Source organism: Hyperolius riggenbachi, chromosome 4 (assembly GCF_040937935.1).
Source record: "Hyperolius riggenbachi isolate aHypRig1 chromosome 4, aHypRig1.pri, whole genome shotgun sequence".
NCBI lineage: Eukaryota > Metazoa > Chordata > Amphibia > Anura > Hyperoliidae > Hyperolius > Hyperolius riggenbachi.
In genome coordinates, this window is record NC_090649.1 from 144,294,610 (window position 1) to 144,317,717 (window position 23,108).

At 43.9% G+C, this 23,108-nt stretch overlaps 1 long non-coding RNA gene across 4 annotated transcripts in view; it reads right to left on the minus strand.

Annotated features, from left to right (window-relative positions):
* LOC137570543 (uncharacterized) overlaps window positions 1-23,108 on the minus strand; it is a 95,874-nt gene that overhangs the window by 25,245 nt on the left and 47,521 nt on the right. Inside the window, exons 4-5 of one of the 4 annotated variants that reach the window (XR_011031082.1) lie at window positions 14,389-14,445; window positions 13,837-14,241 (exon numbers count right to left, since the gene is read on the minus strand). This is a non-coding gene — a long non-coding RNA (uncharacterized lncRNA). Of the gene's footprint in view, window positions 1-13,836; window positions 14,242-14,388; window positions 14,457-23,108 lie in introns of those variants that run through there. The other 3 variants (XR_011031079.1, XR_011031081.1, XR_011031080.1) reach the window with 3 other exon arrangements.

A 23,108-nucleotide genomic window follows, 5' to 3' on the forward strand; every position in this document is an offset into this window, starting at 1 on the left:
TTCGGCTTCTAGCTATTGCTGGCGTCCGAATTAAAGTGTTTTAAAAGTTACTTCAGCTCCGTTTTCTGACGGCGCTGAAGTTACTCACTGAGCGCCACTATAGCCATAATTCCTATCACAGTCTACGGTGGCGCCGGCTGCACCCAAATCTCCTGTGCCGTTGTTACAACGCTTGTTTGCAGTGAGCCAAAATCCTGTTCAGTATTTGACATTGCACTGGTGTAAAAATGTGTTTTCCCCCGCTAAAGTTTTAAGTCAGTTTTCCCAAAAAATGATAAGGTATTGTGGGAAACTATTTTGATATGTTCCTTGTGTTGATACACACATACCACATTTGGTGTCAATATCATGTATGGGGGCTTTGCAATCAATCATGAAATTTGGCCCCATAGATTTCAATGCAAATTTGCAAATGGCAAATAGTGAATTTTGCAAAAATTATTGCAATTTTGCAAAAATGTGTGACTCATTTGGGAAATTGTGCCCATCCGTAGCACTGACCTCTTATTTACAATTACAACAGCGAATGTCCTGCATTTTACTGGGAGCACAAGAGTGACATGAGATGTACTGTCATATTAATACTTTTGTGGGTGGTACGCTAGCATTGACATCTAACAGCCATACCCATGATTTCATGGTTTCTTCCATTGGTAAAAGAAAGCTAGCCAATGGGCTACCTCCTTTAAAAATGATACAAATCAACAGAATATATACATTCTAATCTATTTAAACAGGTATATTTAAAATATAAAATAGAATTACAAATAATAATAATAACAACAACAACAACAGACACCCTGATGTGGAGGGGTTCAATTGAGTTTTCCAGAACAAAGTAAAGGTTAGTGCTGCAGAGTGTGTGTGAGGTGTCTGTTTGATGCTATATGGACCACTTTGCTTCATCACTCTCGGACATTCTGACACATACTCATTCTATGCTTTCCTTTCATGTTCATTATTTACACTCGGTGATCATAAATACACTTAAAAGATGTTTCTGGTCTTGGGGAGTTTGAGAATGTGATGTATTTTGACATCTATGATGTATATAAAGCAGAGCTACACTGGAATTGCTTTGGGTGACAGTTGAAAGGTCACATCATTTACAAATAATGGCATTTAAACTAAAAATATTTGCTGCAAGTGTAGTCACACGGAAAGAAATATGTATATTTATTACTCTGTTGTTATAACCACAAATGAGTAGTGCCCATGAGTGTGTAAAATATGGATGATTTTGACTTTTGAAGGGCAGAGTGAAATCAAATAAGATTGGGGTTGCGACTACAAATCGCAGGGTCATACAACAAAGTATTGATGGTTCTCCCAGTTAATGCTTGATGCATCTCTTCCATTCCCATCAAAACACCAAAACCCACACAATCCTAACCCTGTAAGGTTAGGCCTTGTCTTTAGTCTAAAATGGTAATCTATATATATAATAGAGTAAGTGCCTCAACCTTCAAGCAAGAAGAAGAAGTAGCACTCTGACCCCAGGGCCGGTCCAAGCAAGAAGAAGGGGCTGGTCTAAGCAAGAAGAAGTAGTGTCATATCAAACCAAGGGCAAAGAGGGATAATTTGCATATTCAGCAGCAGTGCATTGTGGGTAACCACAAATGTTCACTTATAGCTGAATTATCGCAGATTTGCTTCTGTTTTAAGAAGGAAAATTACACCAAACTTTGCTTTTTTTAGTAGGAGGGCTTTTTTGGTCTCTTTTATCCTCCTATACATTCTTAGTAGTTTGGGTCACCCTGAGCTGCTTGGTTACTCTGTTGTACTGGTCCAAGCCCTATCGCATACAGCCTTATCAATCCCTGCTGAGTACTGATGAGTACTGATTCATACAAATGTCTGAAATAGGCTGTCGCATGTGGGTTTGCTATGACTGTGTAAAACTTAAAGCTATAGGCTTGCTTGACTTACCAAGGGTGAAAAGGAATAATTTGCATATTTAGTAGCAGTGCATTGTGGGTAATCACAAATGTTCACTTATAGCTGAATTATTGCAGATTTTCTTTTGTTTTAAGAAGGCAAATTACACCAAGCTTTGATTTTTTTAGTAGAAGGTCTTTTTGGTCCCTTTTATCCACCTATAAATTACGAGTGGTTTGGGTCACCCTGAGCTGCTTGGTTACTCTGTTGTACTGGTCCAAGCCCTATCTCATACAGTCATAGCAATCCTTGCCATCTACATATGAGGACCAAAAGTCTGGAACAGGCTGTTACATGTGGGTTTGATATGGCTGTGCAAAATGTAAAGCTATAGGCTTGCTATACACCAGTGGTTCTGGATGCTTGCTTGGCTTACCAAAGGGGAAAAGGAGTCATTTGCATATTTAGTAGCAGTGCATTGTGGGTAACCACAAATGTTCACTTATAGCTGAATTATTTCATATTTCCTTCTGTTTTAGGAAGGCAAATTACACCAAGCTTAGCTTTTTTTAGTAGGAGGTCTTTTTGGTCCCTTTTATCCCCCTATACATTCCGAGTGGTTTGGGTCACCCTGAGCTGCTTGGTTACTCTGTTGTACTGGTCCAAGCCCTATCTCATACAGTCATAGCAATCCTTGCCATCTACATATGAGGACCAAAAGTCTGGAACAGGCTGTTACATGTGGGTTTGATATGGCTGTGCAAAATGTAAAGCTATAGGCTTGCTATACACCAGTGGTTCTGGATGCTTGCTTGGCTTACCAAAGGGGAAAAGGAGTCATTTGCATATTTAGTAGCAGTGCATTGTGGGTAACCACAAATGTTCACTTATAGCTGAATTATTTCATATTTCCTTCTGTTTTAGGAAGGCAAATTACACCAAGCTTAGCTTTTTTTAGTAGGAGGTCTTTTTGGTCCCTTTTATCCCCCTATACATTCCGAGTGGTTTGGGTCACCCTGAGCTGCTTGGTTACTCTGTTGTACTGGTCCAAGCCCTATCTCATACAGCCGTATCAATCCTATCTCATACAGCCATGTACTGATGAGGACCAAAAGTCTGAAGCAGGCTGTCTACATGTGGGTTTGATATGACTGTGTAAAATTTAAAGCTATATACATGTTATACACCAGCGCCTCTGGATGCTTGCTTGGCTTACCAAAGGGGAAAAGGGGTAATTTGCATATTTAGTAGCAGTGCGTTGTGGGTAATCACAAATTTTCACTTATAGCTGAATTATTGCAGATTTCCTTCTGTTTTAAAAAGGCAAATTACACCAATACAGTGTGCGGCATTGCAGGAAGTGACGACAGTGGAACGCACGATGGAACACAGAAGAGGTGAGTCATCCCCACCCACTGCCTCTTACTAATAGTGGCGACTGCTACTGTGCTTAAGCAGGAGGGGGAGCGCACATGGGGGACCCAGGTGAGAGGGGGGGTTCCTGCTGAGCTTAAGCTGGAGGTAGAGCACACATGGGGGGACCCAGGTGAGAGGGGGGGGTTCCTGCTGAGCTTAAGCTGGAGGTAGAGCACACATGGGGGTCCAACCCCCCTCCCCGCCGCTGTGCCCAATACCCCCTTCCTGCCCTCTACCCTCTTATGCGGCGTATGCTATGCCGCGGGTCGGCTAGTAGCTTATATTAGTTCAATAGGGATAGCATGAAAACCTAAAAGCCAGGTTATTAAAAACACACAGCAGGGTTTGTGCTGACTACCTCAGTACCAAAGCAAGTTGTTTTGGCGCACGGCACTTGGAGATTAGTTGCGGAAACTCGGATGGGGAATAGTATTTAATGCCACCAGGGATCATTTGGCTCACCCTGCGTCCAGCTCACCGGCAGAGTACTAAAACGTAGGCCTCAGCACTGCCCTGCAGTACTCAATGGTCCCCACTGTCATGCTTTTTCTACTTATTTGGGCTCACTTGGTTGATTCATACAACTTCCTCATGTACTGTTTTCCTTATCTGTTTTATCTAATTAATTATCTTTCCTTATCTATCTTATCTCATCAATTACCTTTAAAGGCTCGTACACACGGCCAACATGTACACAACCACACGACCTGTATGTCTACATGCCTAGATGGTTAAAAAACAACCAACTCAATTAACATACTGTGCACTCTAGAGGAATGACTGACTACACACTCTAAACAAGTACACCAACTGCATGATATCAGACCAACATAGATCCAATAGTAGGATCTGGCAAACCTCCTGTTATCAGTTGCTTGTCAAAATTGTGTGATGCGATTGTCCTGTGTCAGCCTCATCTGCCCAGGAAAAAATGTGAAAAAAAATACAGTACTGCTGATCTGGGAGGCGTGCTGGATCAGATAGAGCCTCTAACTGCCGCTCCCCGCTGCTCTTGAACCTAGCTCTCTTTTAGTTTTGGTTCTGTAAAAAAAAAGAATGGCCGCACTACACTGCAGCTTGCCTTTCTGCTTTTCCTCACAGGCACAGGGGTGGGATAAAGGCAAGGGAGGGGCTAGGAGGGGCGAGATAGAGGCGGGGGGAGGCACATAGAGGTGGGGAAGGGTATTTAAAGAATAGTAACCTTATTCATACCCTGATGCGTAGCTGTGGTAGGATTGAAGGAATCAGCACAAGGTACAGCGGCGCCTGTGTGACTCGCCAGTGTTGCTTGCGAATTTTCGCCAAAGCCATTTTCGCATCGAAAATCCCATTTTCGATTTCACTGAATTTTCGCGAAAATAAGTACTTTTTTCGCTTCAAAATTTTATTTTCGCATTAATTTTCGCCTAAAGTCCGTTTTTTTCGCCTTGAATATCTAAGCCCCCTTAAAGCTAGAATCACCAAATTTGCAGGGTATATTAAAGAGAAATGTGGGTACAAGGGGAAAAAGAAATTTTTCAAAAAGACCTTATAGTTTTTGAGAAAATCGATTTTAAAGTTTCAAAGGAAAAAAGTATAAATTTAAATGCAAAAAATGACAGTTACTTAAGCAAACCTAGAGGTAGTGTAAATGTACTAATAGCAAAAGAAAGGGCCAACTGCCAAGTGCGAACTGCCAAGTGCCAAGTGCAAAGGACCAAGTGCAAGGGCAAAGGGCCAAGTGCAAAGGGCCCTTTGCACTTGGCACTTGGCCCTTTGCACTTAGCCCATGGCACTTACACTTGGCCCTTTCTTTTGATATTAGTAAATTTACTAATATGTGTATGGCTTTACCCAGGAGGGCAGTAAAGGAATGGAACCACTGCACTCAATGGAGAGATTAAATTAACCTAAAGCAGTTTCCTAACATATTGGGCTTGATTCACTAAGACAAATAGCATGCCTTATCAAAGTTAGCACACCTTATCAAAGTTAACATGCCTTATCAGAGTAGCATAGCGAACTTATGCCTGCTAATTAACAATGACAAGAGCTCCACTCGTGCTGCCTTGAGCCCCTGCGGGTTTGTAGCGCCCGTTGTGCTACTCTGATAAGGCGTGTCAACTTTGATAAGGCGTGCTAACTTTGATAAGGCGTGTTATTTGTGTTTAGGGGCCCATACACCTAATGATTTTCCCACCGATATACAGCAGATTCGATCACTGTGATCAAATCTGCTGTGAAATCGTTGCACAAACGCTGACGTCCGTCCGAAATCAATCGTTCCTGTCAATTCCCGTTGAGCCGTAGGTGCGGAAGATTTTTCTCGAACGCCGGTGTGTCGGGAGTGCGCCAATAGCAGCGTTCGAATGCCCGACGACCGACGCAATACAGCGGCAATACATTACCTGCTCCGGCCCGCTGTCACAGATTTCTTCTTCTCCACTGGGTTCCACGTTCCAGTCAGGCTGGCTTCACTTCCTGTCCCGGCAGGAAGTTTAACAGTAGAGGGCCCTCTACTGTTTAAACTTCCCTGGACAGAAAGAAGTGAAGCCAGCCGGACCGGAACGCGGAACCCAGTGGAGAAGAAGACATCGGTGACAGCAGGGACACGCGCCGGCCGGAGCAGGTAATGTATGCGGGGGGAGGGGGGGCAGCGGCAGCACCACCATCGATTGGGATCAGATTCATGCTGAAATCGATTCACAATCTCTTTTGCAGTAAAGGCAGCCATACGATCCCTCTCTGATCAGATTCGATCGGAGAGGGATCTATCTGTTGGTTGAATCTGATGGCAAATCGACCAGTGTATGGCCACCTTTAGTGAATCAAGCCCATTGTATGTAATTGCAGCTTTGATTCTAAAGTGGCCCATACACTTACCAATTTTCCCGACGATATACAGCCGAATCGATCACTGTGATCGAATCGGCTGTGAAATCATCGCGCAAATGCTGGCAGAACGATCGATTTCCGTCTGAAATCGATAGTTCCCGACGATTCCGGTCATTCCGTCCATGCAGAAGATTTCCCTTGATTGCCGGCGGGTTGGGAGTGCCTCGATAGCAGCATTAGAATGCCAGACGACCGACGCAATACAGCGACAATACATTACCTGCTCCGGCCGGCGCGAGTCATCGCTCTTCTCCGCTGGGTTTCGGCTGGCTACTTCCTGTCCCAGCAGGAAGTTTAAACAGTAGAGCGCCCTCTACTGTTTAAACTTCCCCAGACTGGAAGAAGTGAAGCCAACCGGTCTGGAACTAGGAACCCATTGGAGAAAAAGACAGCGGAGACCGGGGGACTCGCGCCGGCCGGATCAGGTAATGTATGCAGGGAAGGGGGGAGGGGGGAGCGGCGGCGGCAGCTTCAAAGATTGTGATCAGTTTCATGCTGAAAAAACGATTCACAATCTGTTTGCAGTAAAGGCAGCCATACAATCCCTCTCTGATCAGATTCGATCAGAGAGGGATCTATCTGTTGGTCAATCTGATGGCAAATCGGCCAGTGTATGGCCACCTTAAGTGAAGTTTTAATTTACAAATACAAATTTGTTGCGCTAGAGGGCAAAGTGCAGTAATCCATTAACAGTCAGAATTTATCTTTTAACCTTCCGAGTCGACTTCAGTAAACAAATATGGGGTACAGGCACAAAGCATAATTAAGTTTATTGTGTGCTCACTTTAGAACTGTTAGGTATATTTTGCATACACTGCTATCATGTAAATAAAGGGTCCAAACTACAATGAAATGTATCTCAGATGTCAAAGTCGTCTGTGTTCATCCCCATAAATTACTTTCCAGTCCCATTAGATGTATGAATAAAATGAGAGAATAGTCTATTCTTAACCATAACCATATAAAAAATGATGCATAGGCTTAATTTAGTACAAACCAGTAATTAGAATTTCTTTCAAGTCTGCCAAGAGGCAAAATTAATTTTCATCACAAATAGTTGAGAGATTAGCGGATGACTAAATATGCAATCTAGTCTCATCCTCTATGCTTTATTTGTTCATTCAGCAAAACCATAAACTATTGTGTGAATAAGGGCGCTGGAAGAAATTGTGTTACTAAATCATGTTTTATTTGAATAAATGTAGATTGTACATGCGGCATGGCAAATGGTGTGATATTTAGGGCACACACTTAAGAACACATTACACTTTGAAATAAAGGAAATGGCTGGAAATATTTAGTTTTCAGTAATGTCTGGTTATTCTGTTGTTTATTCATCTATATTATTAACTAACGCACTAATACACGGGCTACTCAAGGTATTGAAAAAATTCTTTTAAAGGATACCCGAACTGACATGTGACATGATGAGATAGACATGTGTATGCGCAGTGCCTAGCACACAAATAACTATGCTGTGTTCCTTTTTTTCTTTCTCTGCCTGAAAGAGTTAAATATCAGGTATGCAAGTGGCTGACGCAGTACTGACTCAGACAGGAAGTGACTACAGTGTGACCCTCACTGATAAGAAATTCCCTTTTTTTACCTATTTCTTGCTCTCAGAAGCCATTTTCTGCTAGGAAAGTGTCTTATAGTTTGAATTTCTTATCAGTGAGTGTCGCACTGTAGTCACTTCCTGTCTGAGTCAGGACTGAGTCAGCCACTTGCATACCTGATATTTAACTCTTTCAGGCAGTGAAAGAAAAAAAAGGAACACAGCATAGTTGTTTGTGTGCTAGGCACTGTACATACACATGTCTAACTCATCATGTCACATGTCAGTTCGGGTATCCTTTAAGATCTAGTCTATACTGGCAAGTTTGCAATTTCTGCCGAAGTTATCAGTTGCACATTTATGCTACAGCATGGTGGCGTAGTGGTTAGCACTCTCGGCCTTGCAAGGAGTTTGTATGTTCTCCCCGTGTCTGTATGGGTTTCCTCCGGGCACTCCAGGTTCCTCCCACATCCCAAAAACAAACAGATAAGTTAATTGGCTTCCCCCTAAATTGACCCTAGACTTTGATACATGCACTGCACAGTATAGACATATGACAGTTAGTGACAAGACACGCTGTGTAATATGTTGGCACTATATGAATACTTAAATAAATAAATACAAATCTCATTTTCTACCACATCCCAAGCACCACCTTCCTGGATTGTTTCCATAAGGGTGCGTACACACATCCAATTTTGATTGGGCAAAGATTGGCCAATTTCACAACATCCATGTAGTATGAGAGCATCCCTACACTCTCTGTTCATAGCATCCAGAATCTGTGGGCCCTCATACTACATGGGGGTGGTAAAATCGGTCAATAGGGCAAATGAAATTAGATGTGCGTTCCATGCAGGTTAGTTGGTTGGTCAGTTGTTGATGTTAACATTTGACCATACCATCTCCATGCTTCTGAAGAGACTATGATCCTTCAGAAAATGCTATGGCTTCAGTCTTCAGCTGTCCAGCCTAGTTTAGACCCATGATCTCCACCCTCACCTTGGTGCTGATCTGACTGAGGTCTGTTACTTCTCTATTATCTATTTTGTTTTGCGGCCATTGCTATACCCTGTGATTTCACTTCTGATGCACTGGTTGCACTTTATTTCAATAATTAACACTTTCTTGGCACTTTGCTACTTATTTATTATTCCATTGATTTATAGTTAATGAATGTTTGATTGCAACTGGGCACTTTGCTGCATTATGTAGGTAGTGACAGCTACTAATTTGACATTTTTGTGATCTATTGCAGGTGATTAGGTATTTTTGATGGAGAGAGGGATTTTGCATGTTTAAATTGTTTTTAATCAAGTGGACTTTGAGTAATTGATATTGGATTTGATGTACTTGATTTATTGGAATAAATAATTATTTAATATTTATTGCTGGTGGTGTGGACTACTTAATAGGGTTTCTGTGTCTTGTTGTATTACATGTATACCCTAGGCCCAGCACACCATGGAATAGATGAACTATGTATATAATTGTCCCCTCTACCTTCTGTAATGTTTTCTAATATGTGACCAGTGCAGCCCCAGCTTTCTGTTCTTGGCAATTGAAAACTGACTTGGTTTGATGTTTGTGCATTCTGAGATTCTTTTCTGCTCAGTTGGAAAGAGTGGTTATCTGAATTACTGTAACCTTTCTCTGAGTGTAAACCAGTCTAGTCACTCTTCTCTGACCTCTTTCTTTGACACGACAAGTCCATCAGCAGAACTACTTTTCACTAGATTAATATTTTCTTGCTCAATTCTGAGTAAACTGTGGAGATTGTTATGTGTGTGAATATCCAGTGAGATCAGCAGTTACAGTATAATACCCAAGTCACCCTGCCTGGCACCAATAATCATGTCATGGTCGATATCTTTTTTTTCCCATTCCCACTCAAAACAACTGCAGCAGTCTATATAGGAGCAACATAATATATAATCTAGAGATTATGTTAACAGTGTAACAATGTAACAGTGTAATAAACATGGTAATAAAATGTAATACAGTAAAACATGTTTGTGTTGAGAGTGGTAAATAAAAAAAAAATAGCTAAGAAATTGATAATTCATTAGACAATAGAACAAATGTTACTATAGGAGTGTCAAGAGTGGAGAGCGGTGACTGCAGTCCTGACAGGTCAAAAGGTTCAGCTGAAGCTGGCATGGACAGTGTTGAGTGATGGTGCCAGGGTATAGTGTTGAGCCTCATGAGTGGGGTGAGCTGTATGGCTCTGCCAGTGAGTACAGCAATGCAGTGGACCTTCTGGGAGTTTGGGGATAAAAATAAAAGCTTTGTCAGCTGGTAAGCAGCTTCTGCTATCAACAAGCAAACTGCAGCGAGTCCCTGTGGAAGGCCCGGTTCACATTAGCGGTGGCCATCCGGAATCGCCGTGCCGGAGCCGGACCGCTTGCAGAACGGACGGAACGGACGCACGGCATAGCAATGAAAGCCTATGCGTCCGTTCACATGCGTCCGTTCTGCCGGACCGGAGCCGGACCGGATCCGGGCCGGATCCGGACTCCGGCGTCCGTTCCAACATGCGCTATTTTTTGGTCCGGCTCCTCCGGCAGCCGTATCCGGGGCGGAGCCGGACTGCACCATCCGGCCAATACAAAGCAATGAGAGCCGGAGAGCGCACAACACACTGGCTACAAAAACCGGACGTTCTACAGCACTTCCTATGCATTTTGGATGGGGACCACATGGGCCCAGCGTTCAAAGAGTGGGGCAGCAGCGATTTCATGCTGGAGCTCTTTTTGGCAGCAACATGTCTGATATATGTCTGACAAGGAGGCGAACAACAGGAAGGAGAGAATTCCCAGGTTTACGAGTAAAAAATGCCTGGATCCATGGTCCCAACTGCAGTCTCTGTATCCACGGATGGTCTCCACACGTCCACTTGTCTCCAACAATGACCCCAGACCCTTCTGCTGACCTCCCAGACCCCAGGTATTTACAGGATGTGTATCTCCTTAAGAAACCGGATCCGGACCGCAACCGTGTTCACACCGCACGGAAACCGGATGCAAACGGACCGGATCCGGACCGGATCCGGATAGGAACCGTACGGATCAGGTCCGGTCCGGATACGGTGCGGTCCGGACATCCGGTGCGGTTTTTACTAAACCGCAAGTGTGAACGGGGCCGAATAGGCCTAGTCAGGTCTATGTTGCCGGTGCACAATCCCTCTGTGGGTCACCACTCCACACACGGTTCAATGTAGTAAATACGAAGGAGGCACTCAATTGGCTTCAAACTTGCGTTTTATCAAATCCCAGTAATACACAACATGTTTCGGGGCATATCCCCTTCATCAGGTACACCTGATGAAGACACCTGATGAAGGGGATATGCCCCGAACCATGTCGTGTATTACTGGGATTTGATAAAACGCAAGTTTGAAGCCAATTGAGTGCCTCCTTCGTATTTACTACAGCTTCTGCTATCACCAGGTCGCGTAAACAAGCAATGACTGACCTCATGATGGCAGCACACATAGGATCATTGTCTGTGTCTTACAGGAAGCTGATATATGAGGAGTTCTCTCATTTATTTTCACTGATTCTGCAATTCTGATGGCAGTGGAGTAATGACATGGTTGAAAAACAAAAAATTATGTCTGTTGATACAATGGAAAAGAGGGTAGTATAATTAACTATTGTCATAGTTATTGATCCTGAGGCTTCCCCTATCCCTCTTCATCTCACCGTTCCAGCAATGGGACCCCCAGAAACTCTTTAACAATGATTTGTTAAAGAGTTCAATGCTCCCATCCCTGAACTAGCACAGCTGCACTGTGCAGGTGGAGGATGCCTCGTGCTTGTGCATTAGCACAGAGTTCATGGACAGGAGCGGGGTAGCAAAGTTTCAGAGGGTCCAGGTGAGAAATTGTGCCTTGACGAAGGGGACCCTGTGTAGCCCCGAAACGATTGTCTTACGATCGATTGTATGTATATGGTGATGGAGCAATAAAAAGTTCCTAGTTAAAGTGGTGCGCAGACCATCTTTGGATACTTGTATAAACTTTGGCTACTTGGTCCTGCACCCACCACCTCTGCTGGATGTTGGTGTGCAATCTTTGGGATTACAGTGGTCTGGAGCAGGAAGTAGGAAGCCTCTGGAAGAATCTCAGTAAGAAGATAAGTATCTGATTTTTCTCTAATTTAAACTCACAGGTTTGCTTTAAACATTTTTAAAACCATTGCTAAACCATAGACACTGAAAAATATTTTGAAAAGATTATCTATTTGTCGTGAAAAATAGTCACTAAACAATCTTTACAGAGTATTGTGTGTCCGTGATTGTTAAGTAAATCACTTTTGAATATGATTGTAAGCTCATACGGGCAGGGCCTTCTCTCCTATAGTGTCTTGGCTATGCTGTATTTGCTGATTGACCCAATTATGCTTACTTAGCACAATGGGGTTGATTATTGTTGCTATGTGCAGACGGTGCACAGCAGCATTTCCGGTATCACAGTACTCTGCTGGCGCATATATTGGTAATATTGAATAGGAATAGTAGTAGCTGTGAGTGCATCAACCCCAAGATTATTATTATTTAGTGTTTATGTAGCACTGCTATCTTCCGCAGCCTTGTACAGAGTATATTGTCTTGTCACTAACTGTCTCTCGGAGGAGCTCACAATCTAATCCCTACTATAGTCATGCGTCTATCATGTAGTGTATGTAACGTTGTCTAGATCCAATTTTAGGGGGAAGCCAATAAACTTCTCTGTATGTTTTATGTATGTGTGAGGAAACAAGAGTGCCCAGAGGAAACCCACACAGACATGGAGAGAACATACAAACTCCTTGCAGATGTTGACCTGGCTGGAGGACCCAGCGTTGCAAGGCAAGAGTGCTATCCCCTAAGCCACCGTGCTGCCCAAAATGTGTAATACCATTGTGCCTTGATCCATAGCGTCCTTGTTTTCCTAGGTTACTTATCTTAAGACGTTTATCTGTACAGCGCTATAGAATCTAGGATAATAATATAGGAGAAATACAAAGCCAGTCTTTTATTAATGCCTGTAAGTCTAGGATAGTACGCAATGCTAAAGCTCAGTAACTTGGGAGTGGATCTTAAGTTCTGCTTAATACAAGCTGATATCTGTGCCCCTCAGTAGTGTACAACGTGACTAATGTCACCTTACAAACCCTGTCAGCCCAACAAATTTAAAATGCCAAAAGCCTGAAGTGAAAAAGAGCAGCAAGAGTGAAAAAAAAGTATTTTGGACATGCCAATAAATTAATGATACATTATTTAGGCATGATTGGAAATATTGCAATTTTTCACAGCTGTCAGTTTAAATATAAAGCATCAGCACATTAAACTAGTTACTGCTTTTTCATAATTGAGACTTTAGCTTCTAGCTGTGCCCTGCAGCTTTTCATTAATCACTGGGACTGAAGTTCAAGCACAATGACAGCTTAGAAGGCATTAAGTGGGCAAAGCATTTTTTTTCCAGGTACAGCGAGAAAGGTCCTTCAGTTCTATAATCCTCAGCTAATTGTTTTCCAGACCCTAAACAAAAATCTGCTCATGGCGTCTCCTAGTGACAGAATTAGCAGCAGACTGATTACCTTTTATCTTCGCCGACTTCACCTTTTGGAAATCTTACCAAATGCAGCTAAAGACTGCGGCAATTGTATTGTGCCATACATTGTATGTTTATATAGATACATTTTGAGATATATATATATATATATATATATATATATATACCTAACTGTGCCCATTTATGAAACTAAGAATGGAAGAGGCCATGAATAAAGGGTGTTTTGCTTTTGTAACTTCGGCATTATCAGATGCATAAATGTATATCACATTCGGTCTCCATAGAGATGAATACGTCTCTACCGGTCCCCAAAGAGTGATTAGGAGGGAATTGTGTCTCTTGGTGACTGCACTGCTGCATATATCTATAATATCCCTGTAGTGAAAGCAAGAACAAAGATTTACCCATGTAGTCTTAATTTTGTGCCTATGGCAACAAGAGGTGAATACAAGTTTAAAGTATGAACTCTGATGCCCTCTATAAATGCGCCAGTGAAGTCAGTAGTACTGAGTGACTCACACCTTTGTCCAGGCCCAGTGACTCACTTAGTTGTGAAGTTTTAGGGTGATAATGACAACCAGAAAACTGACAAATTCTAAAAAGAATCCAGAAATGACACATTTAATTGAAAGTACTTGGTTGTGTTGAATATATCATAATACAAATTGTGTGGAATATATCTTAATTTCTAAATGCAGAAAGCATTACATTATTATTTTTATGATTAACTAGGTTGGGTATGCAGTACTGACTCCCTGTGCCATTGTCAAATGCCTCTTGCCTTGAATGAACAGCAGTGTCTGTCTTGTTCAGACTCCACTGGGAGGGGGTAGCAGCTAGTCTTTCCCTCTGAGCACAGAGATGTCCCTGCCCACCTTACCACATACATGTGGTATGATTCAGTGGCTATCCAGTATACAAGACAATTATGTGACTGTCTTGGAGGATTTCTTTACACCACCTGGAGATTGAAGAAGAGAGAGAGAAAATAGAAATATGTAATGTACAAATACATTGTAACAATGTGGGTGGGACTAGAGGAAGCCTGCAAAAACATGGGGAGAACATGCAATCTCCATGCAGACAGTGCCCTGGATGAGTTACTTACTTGGGGCTTGAATTTTTAAAACTGCAGCGTGAGCGCACGTAGCCACTGTGCTGTTACCTAAAGAAAAACTGTACATACATTAAGCATCTTAAAGTGGTATTATACTATGAAAACTAAAATTTCAGAAATGACTCTTAGATACATAAATGAACATTTGAACGCATTCCCAATCATTCACTGTGTATAACATGTTTATTTTCATTGCAGAGAGCAGTACAGGCTTACTTATCCCTGGCTAATTGGCAAATCTACAGTAATCATTCCTGGACAGGAGACACTCTCTGCCTGTGTCTTGATTCTGAGGGCTGAGGGTCTTTGCTGACCCCCCCACCTATATGATAAAGTGGGGTGTAGCTATCTCCTTCCACCACACTCCACTCCGTTTGTGGCTGCACAATCAGTCAAAGGATGACCTGTATTGATGTGACAGATCCGACTCCCACAGCCTGTCTTAGCCTGTCTTAGAATTACTGTGGTAAGAGTGGTGCTATCTATCACTCACATACTATTGACACCATAGAGGTCACTGAAACAGGTGTAAGCCTTCACAGAAGGTGTAGCTGAGGCGTATGAGAAATAAATATAAGGGTGCATAAAATATATACAGTGGGTGCTACTCAACAATTGTTTCACCCCTTAATTAGGGTGTCGTCAGGAGAACAGAAGTGTACAAATCAAAATACAGTATGCATAATCCCCCCAACAAAAATTCCCCCACCATCAGCTCAAGTCAGAGCTGTGGAAGTCGGATCTATCACATCAATACAGGTCATCCTTTGACTCCACAAATGGAGTGGAGAGTGGTGGGAGGAAGTAGCTACACCCCACTTGATCATATAGGTGGGCCCCCTTACATGCTAGAAACACCAAATTTGCCAGATATGTTAAGAAGAACAGTGGGAACAAGAGGAAAAACATATCCTGCCAATTTGGTGTTTCTAGCACGTAAGGGGGCTTTGCTGTATTAACCGATAAAGTTGGCGGGTTTTCAGGTAATAATCACGGCCGTGATCACGGGTAAATCCATGATCACAAGCTGGATTTGGACCACCATCACAGGTGCATTTCGGAACTGAACTCGTGATCGAGAGGTGACCACGAATTCGGAATCCGACCTTGTGATCAGGAAAAACAGCTCATGATCACAGGTTACCTATGATCACGAGGCAGTGGAGAGCATCCCTGCTGCTGATACCCAAGTGGTTAAGGAAGTTGGTATTTCCAAACATCAAGGTGGGAACTATGGAGTATACATCAGCAGCTTAGATAATAAGTATGTGAAGGTACTTTATGTTTTTATGTACAGTTTCATTTACTGTATGTACACCACTTTTAATATTACAGGCAGGGATGAGCAGAAACTATGCCAGTGCAAATTTACGCATCGTAGTTCGCATCTACGCATTGCAGTTCGTTGGTGAAGTCTCAATACTACGCTTACGAATTTACACATAGCGAAGTACCGCTACGCGTAGCTTACGCTTACTATACATGTGTATTGCGCAGTGAACTACGAATGCGTTACTCGCGTCTAATTTTCCGCGCTCCGATTGTATGCTTACAAATGTACGCATTGGAAAGGGGAATGTACGCATAGAAGAGTTCCCGGTACAAGCATTTAAAAGGAAATTCATGCGTAAAATTTCCTGCATATCTGCATAAGCATCCACATACACTACACTTCGCACTACGCGGAATTGCGTATTTTAACACGTAGTCTACGAAATGCATACAAAGCGAATATTTGATTTCAAAGCCGTAGTTTGGCGAAGCGTAATTGCGTAAAACTATGCATAGTTACAGCATAGCGAAGTTGGCTAACTACGACCATCCCTGATTACAGGTACACTTTACCAGATTCCTGGTTATTTGCTCAAGACATCATAATTCAGCTGATATAAACACTGACAACTTAATTCCTAGATCATATACTTTAAGTCAGTTTAAAACCTTTTAGTTAAATAAATGTAAATTCTGGATACATCTTATAAAGTGATGTGGATTGCAGTTTAATGGATGTGCCAAAACACATTTTCCTTTTGTATAACAAATTATCTAGTGCATTGAGGTTCATTAATTATGTCATCTAATTGGATTGAGGCAGGTGCAAAATACCTCCGATGAAGTGGTCACTGGCAGATAGGCCTGAGCGCAAGTTTTCTATTAGAAACCAGCATGTCTCCTGACTCCCGGAATTACTTTGTACTTATTGATTAATGGCCATAATTTATTACAGTGCAGAGGATCTTGCATTGAGTTAAATGTGTGATTAATCAATTTTCCATCAAATTATGAGCAGTTGCCACAGGAAAATACCAAGTGATTTTTCCCATGGCTTATATATGTAAGGTGCTAGTGTTTTTTTCTGGAGGAGAACTAATAACTGTCTGTCATTTGTTTAACTCACTTAGACACTGACAAATGTCAGCACTCCAAGTGTTCTTCCAGGAGCATTAGGAAAGATCAGTGAGTGCATTGTTTACCCCTGCCTTGCAAACCAAATCAAATGCTAATTACATTCTTGTCTAGGATGTGCGTTGCTAAATATATGTAGTAGGCAAACAGGTCAGTCTGCCTATCTAGCTATCTATCTAGCTAGCCAGCTATCTATTTCTATTCAGCTTTTTACAGCTACATTTGCTAGCATTTATGTAAGTATGTTTGCTTTGCCTGATTCTGCATGCAGTGTTATACTGGGAATACACGATACGTTTTCCGCGTTCGATTCTTCGTGCGATCTATAAATTCTGCTCGATTTCTCATAGAAGTGAATGGAAAAAAGATAAGAAAAATGAGCGGAAGATAAGAGACTCGAGTGGGGAATCGCATGGCTAATAGATTGCGTGGAGAATTGAACGCAGAAAACATATTGTGTATTCCCAGCATTAGATTGCAGTCTTGGCCAGGTTTTGCATGCACATTTGGTGTAATGGGAGTTCAGGAATCATCCACCAGGCTAGCAGATTCATCTCTCACATATTGCTCCATACTCTGTACATGTAAGTGAGGCCATTGAGTTACTGGGGCAGTTTTAACATACTGTACGGCATTTACTGAAGGGTGTATAAGAGATTTTTAACTGTGTTTTGGGACGGGCAGCACGGTGGCGTAGTGGTTTGCACTTTCACCTTACAGTACTGGGTTCGAAACTCAGCAAGGTTTCCTCCCACATCCAAAAAACATACAGATAAGTCAATTGACTTCCCCGTAAATTGGCCCTAGACTACAATACATACACTACATGATACATAAATAGAAATAAGACTATGGTAGGGATTAGATTGTGAGCTCCTCTGAGGGACAGTTAAGTGACAAGAGACAATATACTCTGTACAGCGCTGAGAAAGATGTCAGCACTATATAAACCTCCTGACATATTAGTACCTCCTATGTCACATTTACCTGAAGTTTTAAAATGTTTATTAAAAGTTGTTTTATATAGTTCTATAGCTCTCTACAACAAGCATACAAGGGGCTTGATTCACAAAGCGGTGCTAACCTACTTAGCACGTCTAAAGTCTTAAGGCGCGCTAACCAGGGTGCTAAGTAGGTTAGCACCGGATTTCTCAATTGAGAAAACCAGTGCTAACCTACTTAGCACCCTGGTTAGCGCGCCTTAAGACTTTAGACGTGCTAAGTAGGTTAGCACCGCTTTGTGAATCAAGCCCATAGTGTTTTGATTGTTATGTTCTCAGCAGGGGCACAACTATAGTTCTCCAGGCATCCCAACAAAAATCTTTTGCCCATCCGCATTACAATATTGCAGCATTAGGTAGCTTCCAAACACACACTTGCTCCCCAATTGGGCAGAACAGCGCCAGTAGAGCTTAATACATTACCTGCTTCCAGTGACTGGAAGCAGTACAGGTCCTCCTCACTATGTAGCTTGTAGCCATGCAACCTATCAAAATGCGGCTCTAGATGCCTGTCATGTGACATTGGGAGCCGCATGGTGATAGACTGCATGGACGGTGCCCAGCTACACTAGAGGAGTAAAGAGGACCTGCCCTGCTGCTAGAAACCAAAGCATGTAATGTATTGTTCTCTGCTGCTTCACTGCATATGAGAACAGGATTAATCCCCATTAGCCACCGGGCCCTGGGGCTATTATTAAAACCCTGGATCTTGGATTTCAAGTTGAGAGATGTACCCCTGAAATCTTGATAATGACTTCCCTCCTCCTTTTCCACGATCTTTCTGTAACACTATAGCTGGCCATATATTCAGGTCTGTTTCTAGGGTGCCCTGAGCACTGAGGGAGAGAGTGGTGATAGAGGGAGAGCCGCAGCTGTGGGGAGAGCGGCCCGACCTCATCCTCCCTTCCTCTCCCGCGCCCCCTCTGTGCTCCCCCCTCCGATGCAGAGTAAAGCGCAGCAGGAAGCAATGTAGAGAGCAACTCACCTGCCTGTGTTCCAATCGCCGGTCACTAGCCGCTGGTCTCCTCTTCTGCATAGCCGCTTATACACACTATACTTCCTGCTAGCTGCTAGTGACCGGCGATTGGAACACAGGTAAATGAGTTGCTCCCTACATTTCTTCCTGCTGTGCTTAAAGGTGGCCATACACTGGTCGATTTGCCATCAGATCCCTCTCTGATCGAATCTGATTAGAGAGGGATCGTATGGCTGCCTTCACTGCAAATAGATTGTAAATCGGTCTCACTATGAAACCGATTCACAATCTGTGGAGCTGCCGCTGCCTCCGCCCCCCCCCCCCCTGCATACATTACCTGATCCTGCCGGCGTGAGTCCCCTGGTCTCCGCTGTCTCTTCTTCGCTCTGAGCTCCAGGGCTACAGCTTCACTTTACTTCCTGCCGGGGGAAGTTTAAACAGTAGAGGGTGCTCAACTGTTTAAACTTCCTGCCGGGACAGGAAGAAGTGAAGCCTGTAATGTATTGCCTCTAGTGTCGGGTCGTCGGACATTCGAATGCCGCTATCGACGCACTCCCAACCCACCGGCGATCGAGCAAAGTCTTCTACACAGACGGATCGACGGGAACGATCGATTTCGGACGGAAATCGATAGTTCGGTCAGCGTTTGCGCGACGATTTCACAGAAGATTCAATCACAGCGATCGAATCTGCTGTATATCGGCGGGAAAATCGTTAAGTGTATGGGCCCCTTTACTCTGCATCGGAGGGGGGAGCACGGAGGGCGGCCCAGGAGAGGAAGGGAAGAAGAGGTCGGGCCGCTCTCCCCACAGCTGACTCCCCCCCTCCATTATGGGGGAGGAGGGTACCTACCTATCTAGCCTATACTGGGGGCTCCTACCTATCTAGCCTATACTGGGAAACCTGCCTATCTAACCTATATTGGGGGCATCTACCTATCTTACCTATACTGGGGGTACCTACCTATCTAACCTATACTGGGGGCACCTACCTATCTAGCCTATACTGGGGGTACCTACCTATCTAACCTATACTGGGGGCACCTACCTATCTAGCCTATACAGCAGGAACCTACCTATCTAACCTTTACTGGGGCCACCTACCTATCTAACCTATACTGGGGGGCACAAACCTATCTAGCCTATACTGGGGAAACGTAGAAACGTAACTATCTAACCTTTACTGGGGGCACCTACCTATCTAACCTATATTGGGTGCACCTACCTATCTAACCTATACTGGGGGCACCTACCTATCTAACCTATACTGGGGGGCACCTAACTATCTAGCCTATACTGGGGGGCACCTACCTATCTAACCTATACTGGGGGCAGCTACCTATCTAACTTATATTGCAGGTACCTACCTATCTAACCTATACTGGGGACAGCTATCTATCTAACCTGTACTGGGGGCTCCTACCTATCTTTTTACACCCTCGCCCTGGGTTTATTTTTACCTAGAAACTGCCCTGCATATGTTGGTTTATTTTGGCCCAATATGTCTGATTAGTCTGTATTGTAAGTGATTGTAATTTGATCACATAATGATTGATTCCTTCCCTACACAGCATATTCAGACTGAATAGATTTCAGCATTACAGATCACTCCAACCTGAATATTTGGAACTAGCATTTTTTTTTCTTTTTTGAGTTTTCTTTAAATGTTGCTGTTTTTATATGGACATGAACATTATGGTATTAGTAAAAGTAGGGATTAGAGATGGCCTGAACCTCCGATTTTAGGTTCGCGAACCTCCACAAATGTTTGCGAGTTTGCGAACTTTCGCGAACCGCAATAGACTTCAATTGGGAGGCTAACTATGAAAACTAGAAACTTTTATGCTAGCCACAAAAGTGATGGAAAAGATGTTTTAAGGGGTCTAACATCTGAGTTTTTGCATGGATGAGTGGGATAAACGCCAAAAGTCCCGGGGAAAAATCTGGATTTGACGTAAAGCAGCGTTTTAAGGGCAGAAATCACTTTGCATGCTAAATTGGACGCCTAAAGTGCTTTAAAACATTTTGCATGTGTATACATCAATCAGGGAGTGTAATTAGAGTACTGCTTCACACTGACACACCAAACTCACTGTGTAACGCACCACCAGGCTGAGGTAGCTCAATGACAGAACAACAGTGACTGTCCAGCTGATCGAATTTGGTCTGTCCACAATGAAGCAACGACCTTATTATCTTTGGTGTGCCACCCCCCGAGACACTCATATCGCAGGCGGTCATTGCTTCATTGTGATACGCAAGCCCCTTCACCACGACAAGGTAACAATCATGAAGGGGAATCGACACATGTACATGCCTTTTGTTTTGTTGTTGCAGCTGCAGTGCAGCCAGAAAAATTAGGCAGGCATGTACACGCACCAGAAAAATTATTATAGCGGCCGCTGCTAGCAGCGGCCTTAAAAAATTCAGGAATCCACCAGGAGTCCTGGACCCTGTTGGTGGTGGCGGAGAAGGCAGTCAAGCGGCCTGCAGGCAGAGATGCTGTGTGGGGAGCGACTTAGTCTTGGGACAAGCAGTCACACGGCATGCAGGCAGAGATGCTGTGTGTGGGGACTGACTTAGTCTTTGGGCAGGCCTGACCGTGCTTTGTAGACCACGTGGTCAGATGGACCCTTGACCCAACGCTGTGTGCCAGAGATGACACTATTTGCCTTTCAACATCACGGTACAGTTTGGGTATTGCCTTTTTTGAGAAATAATTGCGGCCTGGTATCTTCCACTGCGGTGTGTGGCTTTGCTTTTGTGTGCTGCTTTTCCTCAGGTGGTCATCCCATTGCAGTTTGTGCTTTGTCATCATGTGCCTTCATAAGGAAGTTGTCCCTACGTGGGTCTTGGTCTTTCCACGGCTCAATTTTTTGGTGGCAGAGAGTACAGATGGCATTGATCTCATCTGATGCAGACACACAAAAAAATGTCCACACTGCTGAGTCCTGGGGTGATGGCACTTTGGTGGTGGCGGCCGACTGAGTGTTAAGTGGGGTGCAAGAATCAGAGCAGGAGGAGGAAGATATGTCACACTTCCGTGCAGAAGCTGAGAAAGATGAGGTGTTCTGTGCTAAATAGTCAACTACGTCCTGACAATCTTGGGAGGTAATGGGACGTGCCTTCTTCTGAGCACTGTATTTTGGTCCAGGGCCACATGCAGCATGATTTAGTGAATCAAGCCCTATTTGTCTTAGTGAATCGAGCCCATTCACTAAAATCACTCAGTAATATGCTCCTTTGTGTTTAAATATCAGGTGGCCCAGTAGGGGTTCCATCACCACCAAGATGGAGTACAGCCTTTGCTGCTCATTCCTGGCTCTGGTGTTGGACCAGGGATTAAAGGAAGAATCATGGGGCCTGATACACCAACTTGTGGTAAGATTGCAATGCACAGGTAGCTACTGACTCCAGGGGGAGCATCACCCATCAACACCCATTAGCGCTACTCACATTACTGGGTTAACAAGTGGATCGCTATGGTAATGCAGCATATAACACACATTACCATAGCGATGTGCACATTACCACAGTAACACGTGTGGTGCTAATGGGTTAACAGGCGGTGCCCCCCTGGTGTTAGTGACAATAAAATGCCATGCACTAACTCCACATGACAATCTTACTGCTAGTTGGTTCATCAGGCCCTGGATATCATGAGAGAGCCTGCTATACGGGCCCACCTATGTATCCGGTGCCGGGTAGCTGGGTGTGGGAAGAAGCCGAGAGACAGCTCTTCCTTCACTAGGCATTGTAGGGGAATATAACAAATATATTCCCCTACTGATAACTAGTGTTGGGCGAACAGTGTTCGCCACTGTTCGGGTTCTGCAGAACATCACCCTGTTCGGGTGATGTTCGAGTTCGGCCGAACACCTGATGGTGTTCGGCCTTTTTAGTTCGGGTTCGCCCGAACTATTCAATGCCCGCCGAACAGGGCCGAACAGGGCCCCTGTTCGGCCGAACAGGGCCCTGTTCGCCCGAACATGCCGCAATACTGCCCCCCTATGGGGTCACAGGCATAAGGGGGGAGCATGCCCCGATCGCGGGGGGGGGGGGGGGTCGGAAATTCCCCCCACCCCCTCCGCTAGCGCTCCCCCCTCTGCCCGCTTCCCCATAACAAAAGTTTGTTTTAAAGTTAATACTAGTACCGGTGGCTGGCTGCTGGCCTGGCAGTGGAGTGAGTGAGGAGGAGAAGTCCGCCTAGTATAGTGACGCGTTGAGGCCGGGCAGCGGGCGGTTCAGCGGTAGTACCCTTGTGGTACTTCCGCCCTTTCTCTGACCTCACGTCCTCTACGTGATGACGCATATGAGGGTACGCGTGAC